The sequence below is a fragment of the Lissotriton vulgaris genome, chromosome 3_1 (genome assembly GCF_964263255.1).
Source record: "Lissotriton vulgaris chromosome 3_1, aLisVul1.2, whole genome shotgun sequence".
Taxonomy (NCBI): domain Eukaryota; kingdom Metazoa; phylum Chordata; class Amphibia; order Caudata; family Salamandridae; genus Lissotriton; species Lissotriton vulgaris.
Window position 1 is genome coordinate 302,454,856 of NC_141689.1, and position 7,286 is coordinate 302,462,141.

The 7,286-nt window shown below is 45.3% G+C and overlaps 1 protein-coding gene across 3 annotated transcripts in view; it reads right to left on the minus strand.

Moving 5' to 3' along the window:
• Positions 1-7,085, minus strand: part of ZFR (zinc finger RNA binding protein) — a 691,036-nt gene extending 683,951 nt beyond the window's left edge. For 2 of the 3 annotated variants that reach the window (XR_015309278.1, XM_086960497.1), the window contains exon 1: positions 6,940-7,085. The gene's annotated coding sequence lies outside the window, so the exon portion shown is untranslated. The remainder of the gene's footprint in view (positions 1-6,939) is intronic. The other variant, XM_086960498.1, reaches the window with a different exon arrangement.
• Between the last annotated feature and the right edge of the window lie 201 nt (positions 7,086-7,286).

Genomic DNA, 7,286 nt, shown 5'->3' on the forward strand with positions numbered 1-7,286 from the left:
AATGCCATCTTAGGAGGTATGGCGGTCCCCTGCTCTTGGCTGGGGGCAGAGATTGTGCCGATATACAAGAAAGGGTCTCCTCTGCTCCCGGCTAATTACAGGCCGATTAGCCTTATAGATGTCCCTCAAAAGCTTTTTGCGCGCCTCATCCTGAACCATCTGCTAGACTGGGTGGAGGCCAATGATATCATGAGCCCCCTACAGGCTGGCTTCAGAAAAAACACGTCGACCACGGATCAGATTTTCCGCCTCGTCCTCCTTTACTGGAAGACGGTGAGGTCAGAGGGGGGAAGGCTGTACATGGTCTTCGTGGATCTGAGGTCAGCCTTTGACCTAGTCCCGTGCAGGAAACTCTGGGAGGTCATGGAAAAGTTAGGAGTACCCCCCCCAGTTACTCAGTATCATAACCAGGCTGCACGAGAATAACTATGCGCAGGTCAGGTGTGGGAGGGATGGCAATCTTTCGTCCAGGTTCCCTGTCCGTCGAGGGGTGAGGCAGGGTTGTGTCCTGGCACCGACCCTGTTCTGTCTCTTCATTAACAACGTTATATCACATCTAGAAAACGTTAAGGACAATGATGCCCCATATTTGGCAGGCAGGAGGGTTCCGGCAATCATGTTTGCCGATGACACCCTCCTGCTTTCCAAATCCCCCATGGGGATCCAGAGGATTCTGGATGGATTTGGTCTCTTCTGTAGACAACATGGTCTAGAGGTGAATACGGAGAAGACCAAATTCATGATATTCAATCCACCAAACAAAGCCAGGCCCAATCCCACCCTGAGTAATGCCAGCCTTGAGAGGGTTGCTACCTTTACATACTTGGGGGTAACACTACAGGAAAATCTATCATGGGAACGTCAGATAGCAAGATCAAGGGTTAAATTGTCCCAGCTGTCGGGCGCAATCTTGAAGATAGCCAACACTTCCACCTTTAAGCCCATAAGCCCGGCCCTTGAAACCTATCGGACTCAAGCCAAGGCAGCGGCTATGTATGGGAGTGAGCTATGGGGGTACAAAGCAGGCCAAGATTTGGCGAGAGTGGAAAACAGCTTTCTCAGATGCCTATTAGCTCTTCCACGAGGCACACCACTCCAGCCATTGAGACTAGACATGGGTCTTCCCCCTATTGCTGAGGAGCTTGTGTCAAAGCCAGTGAAGTTCTGGCACAGGCTTTGGTCCACAAACGAATTACATCATTATAGGCAGGACCTTATCCATGTCATGAGCCTGAACCGAAATAGCAAAATCCCCTGGCTTGCTTTCGTAAAAAATGAATTGCTCCATATGAACCTATCTGAGCTATGGGAGGATCCCGTGCAAGGCTGCCAAAGGATCTCACGTAAAGCCTTGACCCAAATCTACAAAGACAAGAGTCTTTCACTTCTGATGAATGCTCAAAATAGCGGCACACTTACCGCGTGATTTCTGGAATCCAAATATTCTTATGTATTTGAATCTTTTATGGATTTTATTTTCCCTATCCTGGCGAGGAAATTGTTTGTACAATGGAGGTTAGGAACACTCCCCACCAAAAAATGTACCCACAAATGGTCTAAGGGGGGTGATAAAATGTGTCCATGCTGTAACATCCACGAGGAAGATGACCTCCACATCATGTTTGTGTGCCCTGCCTACCATAGACCTAGAAAATATTGGATAGCGCCACTCTGCAGAAACTTGGGGCTCAGAAACTACTCACAGGCATTTAGAGTAATGAAAACCAGCACTTTGGGCCACATTGTGTTCGCAACATCCAAATTTCTAATGGCAGTATGGCTAATCAGGAAAAAAAAAGCCCCCTAAACTATGGTCACTGTTATGACACTTTTTTTTCCTCGCTGGACGAGAAGGGAACTCTTATACAATGTACTTTTTTAAAAAAAAAACGTATTTTAAATGTATGCTATTGTGTTTTGTATTGTATCTTTTATGGTCTATATGGCCGAAATAAAGAATTTTTGGATTGGATTGGACATATACATATACACACATATACATACACACACATATACATACACACACATATACATACACACACATATACATACACACACATATACATACACACACATATACATACACACACATATACATACACACACGCAAAAAAAATCTGAAAGTTCCTAATCTAGGCAACACTTTACTAAACTACTTGAAGAGCCAATCTACAGCAAGATAAAAAGAACATTCTAGCAGTACCCAAAACTGTTTAAAGAAATATTTAATTATGTCATCTAAACATACGTTTTCGATGATTAACTCTAGTATGGGGTTAAAAGCACTCTCTGCTACCAAGCCATACAAAAGAACCTGGCAATTAGCAAAGTTGTCTTTCCCAAGACTATCTCCAAGTTGGGGGGGTCAATTCAAACCTAAGATTTTCAGAATGGATTTAAGACGAACATGGGAAGTGACATCCAAACCGAAGACGTAAAGAACATGGTACAGAAATGTCGAAATTCATATTTCGCCAAGAAACAAATAGACCAAATTTAGCACAAGCAATTTAAAGACGAAAACTCCTCATCAAAGAAGAAAACATATGTTCAGAAAACTAAAGACAAGCTTGTCATACAAATTCTCGTTATGGTCACCAATTAGGTCCACTATAATAAGTAACAATGTTTAGAAATAGCTTTTACAACAGTCACATAACACGCTCCATAAAAACAAAAAAAGTAGCAATTAAGACGTAAAGAACATGGTACAGAAATGTCGAAATTCTTATTTCGCCAAGAAACAAATAGACCAAATTTAGCACAGGCAATTTAAAGACGAAAAGTCCTCATCAAAGAAGAAAACATATGTGCAGAAATCTAAGTACAAGCTGGTCATACAAATTCTATTTATGGGCACCAATTAGGCCCACTATAATAAGTAACAATTTTTAGGTCTCGCCTGTCGATGCGCATGCGCATCGAGCAAGGCGAGAGTATTGGGACTTATCCGCTCTTTATCCACACTGCAAGGAATCGTGGCGATTCCTTGCAGTGCCCGTGACTTTTAAGCTCAATGCGCATGCGCATTGAGCTTAAAAGCGCGTGCACGTCCGTCTTTGTTTACCCGCTCCGCCCCCTCCCCTTCCCGCCGTGTCGCATTTCTCCTCCCCCCTCCCCTCTCCTCCGTCCGTCTTGTTTGTTTGTTTAATTTAACCCGCTCCGCCCCCTCCCCTTCCCGCCGTGTCGCATTTCTCCTCCCCCTCCCCTCTCTTCCGTCCGTCCGTCTTGTTTTCTTTCTCTCCTGCCTCTTGTGTTTTTCTCCTTCACTGTTGCCTTTTCAGAGTTGCCTGTGCGCCCTGAGGACGGTTAATCACCCCGGCTCTCCCCTGCTTGCACCCCTGGCGCCTGAGCCCACAGAGGCCCATTGAGTGCCGACCCTAATTGGTGTGCGCCCACCGTCTTCTCACCGGCGTCTCCAAGCACTAATTGGACCGGTCTCCCCCTTTCCTCGCTGCCTTGGTGATTAATGTGTGCGCTTTCGAAGCAATTGATACAGGTTTAGGGTGCACTGAGGGGGGGGGGGGGGCTTTTAAGCACTGTACCCGTCCTGGATGGGGCTGCTGGCCCATCACAGGGCACCTCCCCGGCCAAGCAATTAAGTGCCCTCAAGTGGAGGCTTTCAGCTCTATTTCTATTTTAAATAAACATTCTGCCGCGACCCCAGCACTGGGTTCAGATCACTTGACTGGGCGTTTCCCGGCCTCCGAGGACTCTCGGTCCTGACGTGAGTTTCTAGAGGGAAACGTAACACACACACAAACATAGGTTTTGTGTCCCTTCAGGTATGTCGTACTTTGGGTGAATTTCACGTGGCCCGTGGTTCCTGTCCAAGAGCACACCTGTGCAGACGGTGCGCCGTGTATTGGAAGAGCTTGCTTCTTTTGACCTCCTTTGACTGCAGGGAACAACAACCTCTCCCAGAGCTGAACCTACAGACAGTTTATTACAAGTAGACCGAATATATTTAATTGGCTTCACAGGTGTGAAAGGTGTTGCCAAAGTAAACACTTCGAGTACGTGCTGTGGTACAGTCTCTCCCGTGGTGGTCAGTCACATTTGTTCTCGGTTTCTTTCGAAGCACGTTTTAGGCATTGTCTCTAGTTAGTGACGTAATTTGCTGCCCTCCCCTGACCCCCCACCCTGTTAATGGTAAGCCTCCTTGAATGATGCTCAGTGTTTACTTCACTTCAGTGCTTGGAATGGGAAAACAGAAGTGCAGGTACTCAGTAGCAGACTCAGAGTGCCTGCTTGTTTCCTCAACCCCTCACCCTCAACCCCTCACCCTAACTCACCCTCACCCTCACTCACCCTCAACCCCTCACTCACCCTCAACCCCTCACTCACCCTCAACCCCTCACTCACCCTCAACCCCTCACTCACCCTCAACCCCTCAACATCAACCCCTCACCCTCACCCTCACTCACCCTCACTCACTCTAACCCTCACTCACCCTCACTCACTCTAACCCTCACTCACCCTCACTCACCCTCACTCACCCTCACTCTCACTCACCCACCCTCACTCTCCCTCACTCTCACTCACCCTCAACCCCTCACCCTCAACCCCTCACTCACCCTCACCCACCCTCACCCTCACTCACCCTCACTCACCCTCAACCTCACACAGAGCAATAGGTCTCGGAGCATTTGAGTTAGAGCTTTTAGAAATGTTTATGGCTTTTTTTTTTAATTCTTTAGCATTGGCTACAGGAAACAAAAATGCTAAAGATTTACAAAAAAACCCATAAACAATTCTAAAAGCACTAACTCTAATGCTGCAAGACCTATTGCATTTCCAATGCTTGTTAGAAATAGCTTTTACAACAGTCAAATAAGCTGCTCCATAAAAACAATAAAAAGTAGCAATGTTTTCACACCTGAGAGTACAGAAGCAACATAGTCATGTGCTGGGGTTAAAAAGATCTATAAAACTACTGACTGCCATAAATGTATTATTAACGTTTGTATATTTTATGCAAATTGGAACAAGCAGAGACCGAAAGTGGCTGTTGTACTCCATCATATTACTTGCGAATTTCGTAAATTAAGTTTAACGTATTTTATTTTAAACCTTGAATGGCTAACATCCCATTGCGTAAATTATATAATATGGAATCGATAGACTTTATGTACAAATATCTAAAGGAGCGATAGATAAGGCGTCTTAGTAAGAGACTAACCGGCTCAGCAGATTACAAGTTTAGCGTTAATGATGAAGTCAACTGGCTCTCAGCATTGCAAATGTATCAATCTATGCATAGCATTCCAGAGGAAAACAATTAGTGTTTGGTTGTGTATATATATATATATATATATATACACATACAAAAAAGTAGAACGTTATATAGAATGCAAATAGGTGGAGGTCACGGGAATCGTCAGTAGAGCTTTGCTCTTGAAACTGGTACAGGGATGGCTACCCTTCCATTTAACTCAAATATGACCTGTGATAAAGGGATCTTAACAAAACAACCTGTGAACAGCCATTGGTGAAGATAAGGCAAGTTGGTAATACCTGCCTGTGTTTACGAGTAGAATATTAAAAGTGTTATAGGATTTAGTCAGGGGCAATCATCCTCCAAGTTGTGCCCTTCAGCAACGTCTGATGAAGATGCGGCGAGTAAAAATTGTTAAAACTGGTGTTGGATTCCTGCCACAGCATGGATTGCTCATAATTAAAATTAAATTGGAAGTCAAATACAAAGGCTGTGCCTAGGGATGAGGAGAAGAATCATGTTAAGTAGTATAAGGTGCATGCTCAAATCAAAAGTGGCCTTAGTGTACAAGACTAATGATGGAAATGTAAAATACGGTATTGTTCTGCTTAATGTCAACAATAAAAATGTGTTTAAAAAAAAAGGCTGTGTGTGGTGTGCCTGCAAGCAAAGTGTCACCTGTGAATAGTTGTGTTTAATGAATGCAAAGCCAGTCAGAATGTGCACAAAGAGTTAAAAAGGTCGTACGCCCGCGATTGTGTACTTCCGGACACCATCTGCCTAAATGTAATCCCTTGAGAAATGTGGGTATCCGCATTTGCTCCAGCAGCTGGTCAGCTGTTCACTGGTAAAATGCGATCTCTGCACTATAAAAGCGTCAGAATCTACTATGGATAAACCCCGATTTTACAAGTAACATCTTCAGAACGAGGTTTTAAAATCAAAATTTAAACACGAGAAATACACACCAACAATGATATTTGCCTTCGAGAGCAAAGATTCGAGCGGGTGCCTTGTACGCTCCTCGCTCTAAAATAAGAAGCCGTGGCTAATAGTCTAGTATAAATGTGCCTACAAACACTCCCAGATTAGGATTTATAAGGAGCTTTCACAATCTGCGAAGCCCTTGGTGCAGGAGCTGCTGAACGTGGCATCCCTTTTAATAAGATGTTCCATGATTTTACTAATTACTTAGTTCTTGCATTGTTACACAAAACAATGTGCCTCTCAGCCTTCAGAATTCTAAGAGGGGAAAATTGTGTCTGGGCGACAAGCTACTCCACGGTCTAATTTCAGAGAAAGAACAACCTGATTATAAAAGCAGTGAAGTGGTGTCAGCCTAAACACCGATTTCTCTCCCCAGCAGAGTGCCCTGAGGCGCCTGGGAAATTCCCCGATTATGGCAGGCTAGGTAAGGTACAGGCTTCCGTAAATGAGACCACTACCAGCAGGAATCGCTCTTTCGAGATCCAGTTTATGAAGGTTGCGAGGCGGCCAGCTCCCCCCGCCATTTTGCACGGCTATTTATTTTCAACATGGCGCCTGCCCGTGTGCCCGAGAGACGCAGTGGGGGCTTAAAAAACCAGGGCGCTAACAGTATAGATGATAGTAGTCTTATGTAGAGGTCAGAAGACAACGGAGGATACGGGCACGGAAACAACCTGGCGACCTTAGTCCCACACAATCATTCAGAGTCGCAGAATCTAGCGCGCAGATCTCACCTCTAACTGCGCTGCAGTGGTAACGTGCTGCGGACCCTGCCCCTGATACCCGTAATCCCAACTCCCGGCTCGGTTTGGCTTGCCTGTTTTTTTTCCCCTTCTTGTTATCGCCTCCAGAGATGGATTTATAACCGGAAGTGACGTCTGTCGCAACAGAAGAACGGGCCACCTAGCGTCACCGACTAAGTGCCTATAGTAGCGCAGTGCGTCATGACATAGCCCCAATGAGAACCATAATGGACATGTTGTGGTTGGCGAAAGAGCCGCGTGATACGGATGCTAGTGACTCATGGAGAAGACCATCTTGTGACTGGCAGAAGAGCAGTAGGCAAAGCTGCTCCGATAGA